Source organism: Felis catus, chromosome C2, assembly GCF_018350175.1.
Source record: "Felis catus isolate Fca126 chromosome C2, F.catus_Fca126_mat1.0, whole genome shotgun sequence".
Classification (NCBI taxonomy): Eukaryota; Metazoa; Chordata; class Mammalia; order Carnivora; family Felidae; genus Felis; species Felis catus.
In genome coordinates, this window is record NC_058376.1 from 91,486,131 (window position 1) to 91,502,316 (window position 16,186).

The window sequence follows — 16,186 nt, forward strand, 5'->3', positions numbered from 1 at the left end:
GATTCCAAATAAATTAGAAGATACGTGTATAGCACGACTATTTCCCCAGACATATTGTCTTCTTTCATTAAAAAAATTAATAGGTATTTAAAAAATATTTGATATATTTTACTAAAGATTCAGAAGGCATAACTTGAACATATAGACCCAGAGATGTGAAACTTTCTAAAAACTGAAACATGATATTTACCAGCAAAGTGAAACATGGAACAGGGAATTCAAATATAAATTAAAATATAAATTTAAGTCATAAAATTATAATAAACATGACGATTTACACATAACCCAAACAAATGCTCTCAAAATTTGCTTCTAGAATGTTGTAAATAATCCTTAATTTGCTATTTTTCTAATGTAAGACATTAAAATATTTTCATTTCGCATTTAGTTTTTTTCCCCCCAAATAGGAGCTTGTTGGCCTCTAGTTACTATGAAAACTTGCTGGTGAGTTATGTTTTCCAACTATCATCAATGCGAATAATGTCAAACAATTTTAATAAAATAATCCATAAACAGGAGTTTCATGAAATTTTTTAAATCAGAATAAGCAAATTCAATTACCATTATAAAGCAGATACTACTAACCACCTGAAAATGGATTCTGGCATAGCACCATTCGTGTGGAACAATTGTTTTCTTCAGAAGTAGAAGGGCTTTAAGACAATATGACATGTGAAACTACGGGTTAGACTGTAGTGTGCGCTATTATGTGAAAAGGATTTTGAATCTGACACTGGAAAAGGAAAGTTATATTTAACTAGTCAGTTAGTTAAATTAGTCAGTTGGTTAAGTATCTGACTTCAGCTCAGGTCATGATGTCACTGTTCCCGAATTTGAGCCCTGCGTAGGGCTCCATGCTGACAGCTCAGAGCCTGGAGCCTGCTTCGGATTCTGTGTCTCCCTCTCTCTCTCTGCCCCTCCCCAGCTCATGCTCTGTCTCTTTCTCCCTCTCTCAAAAATAAATAAACATTAAAAAATTAAAATAAAAAAATAAAATAAAATAAAATAAAATAAAATAAAATAAAATAAAATAAAATAAAAGGTACCATGAAAAACCCTTGGATACTGTATTAGCTATTTGGACATCATGAGGAATTAAGAAAGCACACGCTAGTTTTGCCCAAAAAAGGTACAATTCCCTTTATCTTTGTCTCTTGTTTACTAGACTTGAACAATCACAAAGAGCAGAAAATGGATACAATTGGATACAATTAAATAAAAGAATGTATAGTTTAACTGTATCATGGGAATTTTTTTAATGTTTATTTATTTTTGAGAAAGAGAAAACAGGAGCAGGGTAGGGGCAGAGAGAGAGGGATGCAGATGATCTAAAGCAGGCTCTGTGCTGACAGCAGACAGACCGGTGAGGGGCTTGATCTCACAAACTGCGAGATCATGACCTGAGCCAAAGTTGGACACTTAACCGATTGAGCCACCCAGGTGACCCTGGGAAAATTTCTTCTTGAACAGGATTGAATGTCCATGTTCATAATATTGCCAACCCAAAGTTATAGCCAAAAATCTATTATAAGTGGCTGCGTTATAAAATTTAACCTACATACCTAGAAGGAAGCAACAATGACAGCAAGAGCCTGGCAGAGACCAGCCAGTGCCTATCCACATGTTAAACACGTAGCTGGGTTCCTAACAAAGCTCTGTAACTTGTTCTCAATGATCTTTTACACACATGCGTAAGGAAATTCTCCACCACAAATAAATATAAAAACAAATCAAGGATCACACTAAATCTGGGGATTCTTTGTATTGCCCACAGTGCCTATCCACAGTTCCCCATTGAGTGAATAAATGATTTCTCTGTGTCTGTAAATCCAGCCAAAGTACTCAATATTGGGACCTGAGAAATTTAACATTAGGTTAGAAAGCTCACCTGTCTTTTTCAATTTCACTGCAGAATCACTATCACAACTTCTGGGTGGTGTGGCTTCTTTGCAAACAAGAAGAGAAATGATTGGCAGTGTGGTGCCTTGCACAGGCTTCAGCCGACATGGAGATGTAAGGGAAATAGTGGAGACAGAAGTCCTATGGGTGCTGACTACAGCTCTTCCATTGTTTTCTGCAGCTTTACCCCTCAGAGAAGCAGCCTCCTTGGGTGTAAAAACGGAAGAAAATTATTCCCTGCTCTATCTACTTTACAGGGAATTGGAGGTTTAAATAAGATGCACTTGAAATGTTTTGTAGACAATATAGAATTAGTCAAATAAAAGTTATCATTTACTGTATTTTGTAGCATAAGAGAAGAAACATCTTACTAGATCTGGTCTGGCACTATTTCTAAACTTCCAACAGATTCATTGATTGATGATAAAAATTTACTTTAACTGAAAATGAATCTTTAATGAACCTCTAAGCTATCCATGTATATAGTACACACAATTCCTGCTTCGACCTTTTGCATACCCCTCTTTTCCAAGAGCTAACAGGAGACTTCAAGGAAACACAGGCATCTTTACAACTGCATCGTTACCAATTAATAAAGCAACACACCGTGTTCAAATTAATCTGGGTGGGAAATGAGAATTCTGTCTCTTAAGAAGCATGGGAAGAATTTACACAAGCAAATAAACTTGCATCTGGATCTTTTATGTAAATTGTGAAAAGAATACACGATCTTTTTTTTTCTTGCTGTCTAAAAACAAATACATTTAAAACATTTGAATCATTCCAGATAAACTGACTGAATACAAATTAACAGCATAGCATTGAGTGAAGCCATTATGGAATAATGCAAATAGTAGGTTAATCCCAGCTGCCAAATATACAAATAATTTTGATAGCATAAATGTAGAACAGATTTTGTAGTTAATTCTAAATTTCTTGAGAAACAAATCTTATACTTTCTACTGACAAAAGAAAAAAATATGTGGATGAAACTACTATCATAACTAAATATAATGTTTGCTGGCATTATTTTTACACACACATTTTTCTAAAACCTATTATAAATTACAGACTTAAGAATTTCATAAATAAAGAACACAGTCTGGATATGGCCAAGGAAGAAACAAGCAATTAATCTTACTGTAAAATGTTGCTTTTTTTTTAAACAACATGATGCAGCAGTATGAAAAAAGTATCTGCTTTTTCATGATACAAATGAAAATAATCTGTTAAAACCATCCTTAGACAGACTGAATATTCATCCACGTTACAAGACCTTTCAGCCATTCAACAACAATCTGGAAATACTCTTAGTCCGCTCAGGCTGCTATAACAAAATACCATAAATTGGTGGCTTATAAACAACAGAAATTTCTCACAGTTCTGGAGGCTAGAAACTCCAAGATCAGGATGCTGGCAGATTCAGTGTCTGGTGAGGACCCATTTTCTGGATCACAGACAGCACCTGTGTCTGTGTTCTCACATGGTTGAAGGGGTGAGCTAGCTATCTACAGTTGGTCTCTTTTATGAGGGCACTCATCCCAACCATAAGGCTCCACCCTCATGACACAGTCACCACCAAAAGTCTCTCATACCATCATGTTGGGGACTAGGATTTCAACATATGAATTTTAAGGGGACACATTCACTCTCTAGCAATCTCCATAGTTTAAACAGGGAATGAATGAGCATGAAGCTGTGTTTCTGGACAGGTTTCCTTTTACAACCAAGCAGCTAATTACAACAAGACAAAAGTCTAGCCCAAAGGCAAGCCTAAGGCAAAACTGGAAAAGAGGGTTTTTGTTTTTGTTTTTGTCTAAGTCTGAGGCTCCCCTTTTTCAGGTATTCATCCCTGCCTCCAGGGTGCCCCTGTACATGTACTTCACCCACTCTATCAACAGGCACTCTTGGAATGTTGCTGAAGACTTCTTATTCTAAGACTGCAGGTGACAGAGGAAGAAAGAGCTAATTGAGCATCTATTATATCCCTGGCTCCAGCTTAGTCTTATATATTATTCCATTAGTTATGCTGAAGATAATTAACGAAGGTGAGAACGTGTTGGTGCAAGGATCCAAACATATGACCTCTGTTGTCTTTCACTAAATCATGCTGCCTCCTTTGAAAGCATAAAATATATTACATCCTGGGAAGGTTTGTGTTTCATCAAGAGAGAGAGAAAAAGTGCTAACATGCAGAACTGAGCACCATGGTTATTTGTCTCTTTTTGAGGACTAAAAGGAGCCAGGACAGGGGCCCTTGTTGGTCTTTGCTGTGATTTATTGAATCTTAAGGCAAGTACTTGGCACCCTCAGTGCCAACCTATAACCTCTGCTTTTGCAGCTGCAAAGAATAATGGGAGTGACTCTTCAGGCTCTTCTGTGCCATTCCCTCCCCTTGCTAATTTTAAAGAAGTTTTGATTTCTGAAAAAAATAAAATAAAATCAGTTACTTGAGTGGCTCCTCCTGCATTTTGCTAAAAATGCATCATCCATTCCTCGATTAATTCCTTCACTGAGTAACATCAGGCCCCCAGGTATTCTGCTGGTACTGAGGTTTTCACTCGAAACTGTATGTCTGGCAATCCCCGGACATGTCATCTCTGCTTTCACCCCAGGCCAACCTTGAAGGAAAACCATAGTATCTCTTTTTGTTTCCCCAAAATATCCTTGAGCAGCAACATCACTGGTGAACAAAAGAGACTGAGTATTTTGTAGAAAAGTCAGAGAAAGTGAACATTTCACATGCCATAGACTCCTACGTCCAAAATGCTCCTAAGCCATGTCTATTTTTCAAAGTGTGTATGGTTAAGCATCTAACCACAGTACCAGTTTACCATGACCCATCCCCTCAATTATGTCCCAGTCTTGCTCACTGGCTGCTTGAGCCATGGTATCTCTATATTTGGTCTCTGTGTTGCCACCTACCCAAAATATTGCAACTATTTTTTATGCAGAACAAAGTTGCTTTGCCTTTACTTCTCTGGATTCCAGGGCTTACATCAAGTATTGGAACTTCCCTACCTTAGCGAAAGCAGTTGATCATAAAAAACAACAAAAACAAAAACAACAAAATACTATGGCCTTCAAAGACTTTAGTGTTTATGAAAAAAAAAACATATTTACAGAGACAATAATTTTGTGAAAAAATGCTAAAACAGAAATGCACTGGAGTTAGTATAGGGAGACACAGATGAGAGGGTCTTTCTTGAAGCCTGAGGTGTCAGGAAACAAAAGGAACTGTCAGGAATCTTGAAAAAAGGAGATTGAAGCTTTCCATGTAGGTAGGATTGAAAGGGGGGCTCTAACATGAACACAGGCAGGGAGACATGAGAGGTCTGGGCATGTCTGAGTACAAATAGCACACTGTGGCTGTGAGATCAGGAATCAGAGCAAATCGGACATTGCAGTACCAGCTTTATTTCAAAATTCCCCTACTCCTCTGCCCTCATACGCCAGTTTCTCCTTCATTGCAAAGAAGTGCTATATCTTTTCATGACAGAATACAGTGCCAGCTGCATGTATTTGAGCATAAAGGAATAGGATTAATTTAATAGTTTCATCTTAATTCTGCTCTGAGGTTTCTCAATTTAACTAAATAACTTTAATGCTCTTAGGCACCATGCTTTTGACAAACTTTCTTAAAAAGTCATTATAAAAACAGTGATTTTGCTAAAGAGTATACATAGTAAAAATCATTATTCCAGTAGATGGAGCAGAGGTGACATCAGAATAGCTGAACATTGCCTGGCCCGGAATATATAGAAGTCCAGACACAGCAGAGCCACGAAATGGAAAAAGCACATTTGAGAGCAAAGACTGAACATTACTGAATATGGCTTGGCTAATCACCTAATTTGGACTCAGAAAATTTCATACCCTATTCAAACTGAAGAGGAAAACAACCTTAGGCAAATACCAAAATGAATCCTTAAAGAAACATTTATATTTTAGAACAAAAAAGCTGTAACTCTGATTTGTTTAAAAGTCTCACTGTGGTGCTTTCCAATCATTCTACATGACAAGGCTAAAATTCTTAGGAGGGCCTCTAAATGCATGGCTAATGTGCTTTTCCCCTCCCAGACAATTTGTGAATTGTGTGATTGCCTGATATAGAATTATTAAGAAACAGATCAATAAACACAGCAGGCTGCAAGCTTAAAACCTCTGCCTACATAAAGAAACAATGAACAAAGTTACTCCTTAGAAACTGCAACAGCAGAGAGCTGGACATGCAGATTTATACTCGAGAAGATATTAGCAGGTGGAATCATAGACATCAAAAGAACTGTGGAGAAGCAAACATTTTGATTACAAATTATAGCTATTGTATATTAGGTAAATGTCTTAAATCTGATGAAATTCCATAAAGATTCTTGAGGTCAAGGATGAACTATTCAATTTCTGGTTTTAAATTTGTTTTATGTTTTTATTTATTTTTGAGACAGAGAGAGACAGAGCATGAGCAGGAGAGGAGCAGAGAGAGAGGGAGACACAGACAGGCTCCAGGCTCTGAGCTGTCAGCACAGAGCCCGATGCAAGACTCGAACTCACGGAATGTGAGATCATGACCTGAGCTGAAGTCGGAGGCTTCACCGACTGAGCCACCCAGCCACCCCTCAATTTGTGGTTTTATAAAGTAATTACTGTAGGGAAATAATTTCCAGTACTCATTGGGTATAGGAAATATGTCCATTTTCTCTTAAGAATCTACTATGTGCCTTACCCTCTTAAATTCTTCAGCAATTTACAGAACTGGAATATTCAGAGGCAGACATTCTGCATGTTTAGGACACAAGCAGAACAGAAGCAGCTCCAAGTCTTTTATTAAAGAACATATTTGGTATTTCACAAAAATGTGTCAACATTATCACTGGGAGAAAAACAACTTTGTTGGATCTTAATTTGACCAGATTTCTAACCTAAGGTAAGAGCTCATTAACCATATACTAAAACAAAATAATAAGTCAATGGTTCAAGGTATGAAATAATTTAAACCTCAACTCTCAAGTTATATAAATTAGGAAAATACCTTTGCCCTTATATATTGTTTCCTTATTTCAGATGAAGATGATAAAACCTCTCACAAAAAACGGTAGTGAGGACTAAGTGATATAAACTGATATGAAGCATAAAAAGCATCCTCAGCTGCCATTATTAATGAGAGCATCCTATCTCTTGAGCGAGACAAGAATGGGAAAAAAAAAAGATTAAAAACCACAGTTATAAGTGTTAATCCCAAAGCAAGTTCTTTTAATGATATTCACATTCTAACCCAACCTACTTGGAAGCACATCTTAATGTTAAGCAAGCAAATCAAAATTTCTAATCCTAAAAAAACAAAACAAAACAAAACAAAACAAAACAAAAACTGTGTAATTTTGCTAATGTATCCTCATTTCATACTTTGGCAATCTTCATTCACATAGGAATCATGCATATTAAAGGATTTACTTAAGCATATCAAGTAATAATTTCTGAATTAGAAACAACATTTTCATTACACTTTATAAACTCACAAGTTTACTATATGTCTGTATGTTATCTTGATATGCATTTAAAAACATACGTATCACACAAAAAATAATTTTGCAAATATTTCCTATCTCCCATTATAATCACTACCATCTTAAAAACCATTATCTTTTTTACTACTTTGAAAAAGACATAATGATTAGCAAAGGCTTCCATAAGTTAAGTGAAATGTCACTGTTTTAGTCAACTCAGGCTGCCATAACAAAATACTATAGACTAGGTGGGTTCAACAACAAGAATAGACTCCTCATAGTTCTGGAGACTGGAAATGTAAGATCAAGGGACCAACAAGGTCTGTGTCCGGTTAGGACTCTCGCCTTGGGCTGCAGACACCACATTCTTGTTGTGTCCTCACATGGACTTCCCTTTGTACCTGGTACACGGGTGGAAAAGAAGCAAGCTCTCTGGTGTCTCTTCTTATAAGGGCAGTAACACATCATGAGAGTCCCACCATCATGGTCTCATCTAAATCTAATTATCTTCCAAAGGCCCTATCTCTAAATACCATCACATTGGAAACTAAGGCTTCAACTTATGAATTTTGTGGTACACAATTCAGTCCATAGCAGTCACTTTTTTTTGGAACACAGTATGACCAATAGCTAAAAGAGCAGATGTATAAACAACTTTAAGCCTCCTCTGTCTCTCTCTGTCTCTCTCCGTCTCTCTCTGTCCCTCTCTCTCTCTGCCTTTCTCTCTCTCTCTCTCTCTCTCTCTCTCTCTCTCTCTCTCTCTCTCTCTCACACACACACACACACACACACACACACACACCTTTCAATCCTGTCATCCATTCCTTCTTTGTGTCCCTAATGCGAGAGGTTATGTAACTATTCAGTTCCTCAGAGTACTCCTACTTATTATAGAAAGTGTGATCTTAGGAAGCAATATTTGCCTTTCCCCCATAAATAAAAAAATTGAAACTATTAATATAACATTTGAAAATGAATTTTAAGATCATAAAAGAGAAGGAAATTCAAAACTCAACATGGTCATTTAACCCTCCTCACTAATTTTAGAATAAACTACTAAAAGGAAAATGGGACCAATAAGAAAGTAAATTTGTTAGCAAATTATTAGAGATGCATACATATACAAAACACAAATATACACATAAATGTTAATTATACATCACAAATCTTACATGCATGGAAGAAGTTACTATCAGAATATATACTGTTAAATCTGTAAAGAGGCTTTCAGTAATCTGGCTAAGTTTAAACTTTGATTAGTATCCCATTCAAATGTTTTGCTCCAGGAAAACATGTCATACTGTTTTATGCCTCTCTATATAACTACATTTGGGGGGATAGGGCCTAGACTATGTAACTGCCACTCCTCCTGCAAAATGTAGTTCTAAAAGTTAAATACATTGCTCAGAGAAGAATTATTATTCTTGAGTATTTTATCCATAAAAAAAGAAAAATTAAAATACATCAAGAATCTATTACAAGAATTAGATAAGGAATGGGAAATTACAATGAAGCAAAACAGAACAAATTAATAAAGAAAAAAACAGATAAGAAAACTGAAAATATAATTATTAAATTCAATAGCTGATTATTTGAAAGAACAAAATTACTAATGAGCCTATTTCTATAAAAACAGAGTAGAAATCCACAAAAATGAAAAGTGACAAAAGAAAAAAAACATAGTCAAAATAAATTTCAAAGAATAGAGTATGTGGCTAAACATAACAGAAATAAATCTGAAATTCCTAATAAAATGGATAATTTTCTAGGAAAATCTAACTTTCTAAAACTGACTTCAGAAGAGATGGAAAAATCTAAAGACTGACCTACATAGAAGAAATAGAGCGATTTGTAAAGAGATAAATGTAAAAACATCAGTCCCAGAGGATTTCATGGGGAAATCCTTTTTGTTTTTTAAGATCAAACAATTTTAATGCCTCTAAATTTCTTAGATAGTGTAAGTTAAAGAAGAAATCCCCCTGGGCCAACAATGATTGCATACACACATATGCCCTTAAATCAATATCATTTATGAATATCAAAGCAAAATCTTGATACTAGCAAATATAATCCAAGTATACACAAAAAGAATCATACATCATGACTATGTGAGATTTACCCCAAGAATCTAAGAATTTCAATATTACGAAATATTTTAATTAAATTGTGTAATAATATTAATAGAGCCCAGAAACATATTTTCTCATCTTTGTTAATGCTGAAAAACCACTTGTCAAAATTCAATAACTATTTTTTAAATTTTTTCTATGTTTATTTGAGATGGAGAAAGACAGAGCATGAGCAGGGGAGGGGCAGAGAGAGAGGGAAACACAGAATCTGAAGCAGGCTCCAGGCTCTGAGCTGTCAGCACAGAGCCCCACATGGGGCTTGAACTCCAGAACCGCGAGATCATGACCTGAGTAGAAGTCAGATGTTTAACTGACTGAGCCACCCAAGTGCCCCTCAGTAACCAATTTTGATTAAAATTCTTAATAAAATAGGGGCACCAGGGCTGCTCAGTCAGTTAAGTGTCCGACTTCAGCTCAGGTCATGATCTCGTGGCCCATGAGTTTGAGCCCCAGGTCAGGCTCTGTGTTGACAGATCAGAGCCTGCTTCAGAGTCTGTGTCTCCCTCTGTCTGCCCACTCCCCGCCCCCACTCATGCTCTGTTTCTGTCTCTCAAAAATGAATGAATGTTAAAAAAAATTTAACTCAATAAAATAGATTTAAATAGTAATTTCCTTTACATGATAAAATAAATCCAGCTTAGTCCAAAACCCACTATCATGCTTAATGGAGCCACACCAGAAGCATTACCAACAAAATCAGAAACAAGACAAAAGCCCCCATCACCAATATTACTTAACATTGTACTGAAAATACTAACCAAAAAATTAAGAAAAAGAAGTTATAAATGTATTTTTTGGAAAGGAAGAGGTAAAACTGTTACTAACTACAGATAGCTAAAAATATAATTGTATGCATAGAATACCCAAGACAGTCAAATGACTTTTGTCACATACAGCTGACAAATCAAACACACTGTGGGGATAAAAGGTATTGAAAGAATTGTATTCGCAAAAAGACTGTAACTAGATAAGACACATAAAATATCTCCAAGCTTCCAACGTTGTGTTGGGACGAAACAGGCATAAAACACTACTCAACCACCAATAAGTGGATACTTTCCAATTCTTTCTTTATATAAAAGGAGGGAGATAGAAATGGAAGATCCCTCTAGAGAGTAAGGCCAAAATCTATGGGACACAGACACTAGGGAGCCATACCTAAAGAGCAAAACCAGGACCTAATTCAAGATATTTTTTTATCCTCTGGGTAGTGAGCTGGCAATATTTACCTAGAGGAATTTCAGAATTGCTAAGAACCTCTGGCTGTATACTATATGGTACCCATTCTTCTTATTTTCAAATCACAGTAATTATTGCCAAGTAAAACAAAAAACAACACAACACAACACAGAGCAAAATCAGTATCTTTATTTGCATGTAATTCATAAAGATGAATGTGAAACCAATAACAATGATAACTACTTTAGACTGGATGGAAACTAGAAAGATGGGGAACAAGGTGGAAAGGAGGACTTTTCTGTACACATCTTCTCCTATCTAAAATTTTTGGAACCATGAGAAGGAATTCCATATTCAAAAATAAAATGGGGGCACCTGGGTGGCTCAGTCATCTGACTGATAGTTATGCATCTGACTTGGTAGTGGCTCAAGTCCTGATTTTGTGGTCATGAGATTGAGTCCCATGTCCAGCTACATGTTGAGCATGGATCCTGCTTGGGATTCTTTCTCTACCTCTGTGTCTCTACTCCTCTCCTGCTCATGCTCTATCTCTCTGAAAATAAATAAACTTAAAAAAGAAAAAATAAATTAAAATATGTCATAGGGCATACTGAAATACTGGAAAAAGCATTAAGAGAAAGAAATATGTTTCCTATGTTTGTGGTTTGATCAGTTTAGTGTAATATACCAAGACAGAAAATATATTGTAAGCACATATATGGGAAAGGAAACTATGTTTTCGGTATGTTGAGTACCCATTATATCTTCAAGCCATCCACTGGTTTTAGGATGGCCACTGATTCAGGTTTGCCTGGCACTACTCAGGTTTGAGCACTGAAATTCCCATGTCCTAGGAAAACCCTCTTCAGAGTGAAAAATATCCCGGTTTTTAGGAATGGGAACAGAAGGTTAGAGGAAACACAGAAAATCCATATGGCAGCTCAAAAAACGGAAGCAAAAAGTAACACTCTATTAGTTTTAAATGGATATGACATAGATGATCTACTTTGAGTAGTTACTGTTTTCCCCTCAACTACTGGTTGGCAACTGTGATTTGCAGTTCATAAAATGAAACATCTATTGTTGCAGCACTGAGTGATGTGACTTCTATGTGCAACCTAAATGCATTGTAATCATGAGCATTAACAATCATCTTTCACTTGCTTGCGGATTAATTGTGTGCTTTGCATTGAGGTAAATGCTAGTTTAATTTTAACATTGTGAATACTTTGACCAGGTTTTCTAAGAGTTCAGATAATGAAATGAGAATGATTACAATACAAATGTCAGTATAACCCAGACAACTGTATTATTTTAATGACAGAAAGAAAGACACATGCAATTGTATTAGGGAGGTACTTAACCAAGATAGAGCATCCCTATACAATAGGCACAAAGGAAATTGGGTTTAGGCATGATGGAAAAGGGGATGCAAAAGGACACAAGGAGTCTAAATTTCACAAGTCCTAGTTGAAACAGGAATTTATAGATCAGTCATATGTTTTGTTTTGTTTTGTTTTTTTCATCTCCCCAAACTACATCATGTTCAGTCAAAATAGCCACCGTATTAGTCTGCAGACACACCACAAGAATAAATGCACATCCTACCATCCACTTGATTATTTTATAAAACTAAATAAAGTTACATTTACTGATTCAGAGATTACAACCATGCAAACAAAAGGATAATTTTGATAATAGATGTGTTGGCCTATCATAGTATAAACCTGATTTAATCGGACCTTATTAACAAACACACTTTTCTCAGTATATCCAATGATACACTGAATCAGAACAACAAAATGTTACTTCTAGTTCTCAGGTGCTTTGTTTTGAAAAATGGAGTTTCAAATCTTCTAGGTTTTTATGGAGATATTATGAAGCTACAGAAAACATAAAACAAGGAATGCTGGTATCTTACCCAAATAAGAACTAGACATTACCCATTATATTAACGTGCTATTGCCCTCCAGCAAATAACACAGACCCAAAGGCATAAAACAACACAAAAGTATTATGTTACATTTCTGGAGGTCAGGATTTTGAAATGAGTATTACTGGGTTAATCAAGGCATTAGGATGAAAAATCAAAGCACTAGCATACCTGAGTTCTTCTGTGGAGACTCTAGGGGAGAATCTATTTTCTTGACTTTTCCTCCTTCCAGAGGCCACCTCCATTCCTTGCCCACTGCCCTTTCAAATCTTCAGAACAACCGATGTCTCATTAAGTCTCATAGACCTCATCATTCTGACAGGACTCTTCTCCCTCCCTCTTCCACATTAAAAGACCTTTGTGATTATACTGGGGCCACCTGGATAATCATGGCTATTTTTCCTATCTTCAAGTCAGGTAATTAGCAACCTTAATTCCATCTGCTATCTTAATCCCCATCCTGTCATATAACATAAATTCACAAATTCTAGGAATTATGACCTGAATATCTTGTGGGGCCATTATTCTACCACACTCCTCTATCTACATATTTGGCAGACTACATGAATGTGAATTTTGACAAATCCCAATCAGCTTATGAAAATGCAAAGATATTACCTGCTAAGTGCCCTCCACACCTTATATGCAACACTGCGCAAAGAGTGGTGTTTTGCCCAACTGTGAAATTGAGGATTTCATAATGAAAGCTTCTGATCATTTTTCAGTTATGTCAAAGTGCAGAAGTACTTAATGAGATTTTGGACTCTATAGAAATAACAACATATTCTCCTTAGACATAAGCCTACAAGACGGCTATCATTATTTCTGGCTATACAAAAGGTATTAAAATCTTGGACTGTCATAAATTCGTTTTGAAAGTATAAGACAAGGATAATGTTCTTCTCTAATTTGGAAATACACTGATGATAAGAAGAAAAGGATCAAAATAAAATACATTTATGGGTGGTCTCTTTAAATCTGATGCGCTCTGGTCAAAAGGAATCTAGAAAAAAATGAGCTGACTGCACCTGAGTTGTTCATGTTTAGGTTGAAACAAAAACTCATAAACTACTATAGACAACAGCAAAATCAGCAGAAAACAGTAGCAATTTAAAGAAGACTATTTCTTTTCTAAAAGCGTAATTTATTTGAAATCCAATTTTGATTTTATATGTTCATATTATCTATGTACTTTGAGACAATTTTCCCTGAGAAACACAGGTTTAACTTATGGTATCATACAAGGTGCTCTGAAGTTTTCAAAAATGATGAATATTTTTTCACAAGGTTAACCTATATGGTAAATGTATACAAGCAAAAGTCCTGGTTGACATAGCTTGTCTGCCAAAACAGGCCTGCAGACACAGGCCTGCAGGTAAATACCTGCTGTTTCAAATAAGTAAAATCCTAAGTAATCTTTTTTCTTTTCTTTCTTTTTTTTTCTTTTTTTGAGAGGATATTTAGCTTGTTGTTATCACATTGAGCTGATACAAGGAATTAATGTAATGAGGACTTGATGAGGGCAGAGCTTCAAATTAAAGTAAATGTTACACGTAACTATATTCAATTTTAGTGTTACTTAACAGAAGGATGACCTAAAGGATGAAGGCAGTTCAGAGGAGTTTCACTGGAAAGGGAAACAAAGAATAAAAATATTCTATTGCATCATGAGACAGAAAGAAATGTACTGTTACTTTGCATTAAATATAGGTAACACCTGTTTACTTAGTTCTTTTAAATTTAAATTCTCCATTTATAGTTTCAAATGTACCTTAAATTCACAATATAGTCAATAAAATTTAAATATCCAACAAAAACCCAAAAAAATAGTTCAAATAAATTGTTGTATTAGAGGACAGAACGAGATAAAAATATTGGTATATTTCATACATATTATTTGTTAAATTAGTCTTGTTAATTACTAATTGCCACTTTTAACTATTCTACCTCTGTTCTGCTTAAATAGCAATTTCATAACAGAAAAGTAAATAAGAAATAACATATAACTTCAAATAAATACATATTTTCCATATTTTAATGTTAAAGTAATAACACACATGCATATAATTCTTACATGTTATCTTATAATGGTTGTTTTGGATTAGTTTGGTATGACTGTGTTTCAGGTTGACTCTCTAAAATCTTGATCACCCTGGTATTTGACCTGAAACCAAAAATATTGACCTGGGCTAGAAGTATTTAGGAGTTAAAAAAACAGAGCAAAAAAAAAAAAAAAAACAAGAACCACAAAAAACAAAACAAAAACAATAATCCTACTTTTGTGCTACTTTTTACATTCCCACATTACCTTAGCACACTACAACATAATTATTTGTATCCTTGATAAACTATGAATATCCTGAGGGAAAATACAAAGGCATAATTAACTCTGTTCCTCTAGTATCCCAAACAGTGCCTGACATATAACATAGGCTCAACAGAAATATTTCTATGAAATTGTCCTTGAAAAATTTTAGCGAGTACTTTTCTAAATATTAACCTGTTACATATTTTATATGTAAATATTTTATATATAAGTAAGAGAATGTGTTTTGCAGGTTACAAACAACCTTTTATTTAAAAGGTGAACATTTGGCTTGAAAAAAGAAAATCAATGTTAGAATTATTTTACTTGGAAACGTAAATATAAAAAGATGTTTCAAGGACAAGAAAGTACTTCATATATACACAAGTATGAAATTCATACCAAGTAAGTTAACAAGAGGCCATATGTCAAGTTTGCAAGGAAATGTTACAGATTTCTTTCGGTTATTTAAGAAACTGGAGCCACTTGTATAAAGATAATTTTCAGCATCAAGTACTAAATGAATTGCCACCAACCTGATTATTAGAGTTAAACATTGATATCTTTGAAATTTACACCAAAAACTATAGCAAAAAGCTTCAAAAGATTTATAAGATTAGGCAAAAAAAAATCTAACAATTGATTTATCTATACAAAAATAAAAAGTTAATGAGTTGGGGGTCTTCTCCCTTAAAATATCACTTAGCTCTTAATGGCTGATGTCTTATTCCCTACATAAATATTGTTAATTTTTTTTATTTCTTTAGAAAGGAAACTATTTCAAGTTAGTCTACTGAGAGAAATAAAACATCCATAAAGAAAATATAAGTAATATAATTTCAGCTTAAGGGTAAAGTCTAATACACAAAATTATTTCTACCAGAAACAGTACAATAATTTAAATATTAATAATACTTAAAATGTTTTCTTAGGAATTATACATTAGTTAAGTATAGGATGTAGCTCAAACAAAAATATTTTAATGCTTTTATTAAAATGTACTTTGAAAGAGACTACCAATCTTTTCTTAACAAGGCTAATCTAATACTGAGATTAACCAGAAAACCATTCTTTAGATGAAATTACATTGTGGGTGTAAGAGTTCTTAAGGACAGCTCATGACAAGAACCTCTAGGTACTTGCCATCAGTGTTTTTCCTTATCTCTCTCTTGTATAGGACTTAGAGTATCAGTAAGATCCTATTATATATCTACCGGGTTAGAAATGCCAGCTCCTG

General features: G+C 34.9%; 1 protein-coding gene across 9 annotated transcripts in view; it reads right to left on the minus strand.

Moving 5' to 3' along the window:
* The window catches only part of NAALADL2 (N-acetylated alpha-linked acidic dipeptidase like 2), a 1,340,454-nt gene that overhangs the window by 1,005,424 nt on the left and 318,844 nt on the right, over positions 1-16,186 (minus strand). For 2 of the 9 annotated variants that reach the window (XM_045036390.1, XM_045036397.1), the window contains one exon: positions 1,889-2,105. The exons of the other annotated variants lie outside the window; for them this stretch is intronic. The gene's annotated coding sequence lies outside the window, so the exon portion shown is untranslated. The remainder of the gene's footprint in view (positions 1-1,888; positions 2,106-16,186) is intronic. 9 annotated transcript variants of the gene reach the window in all.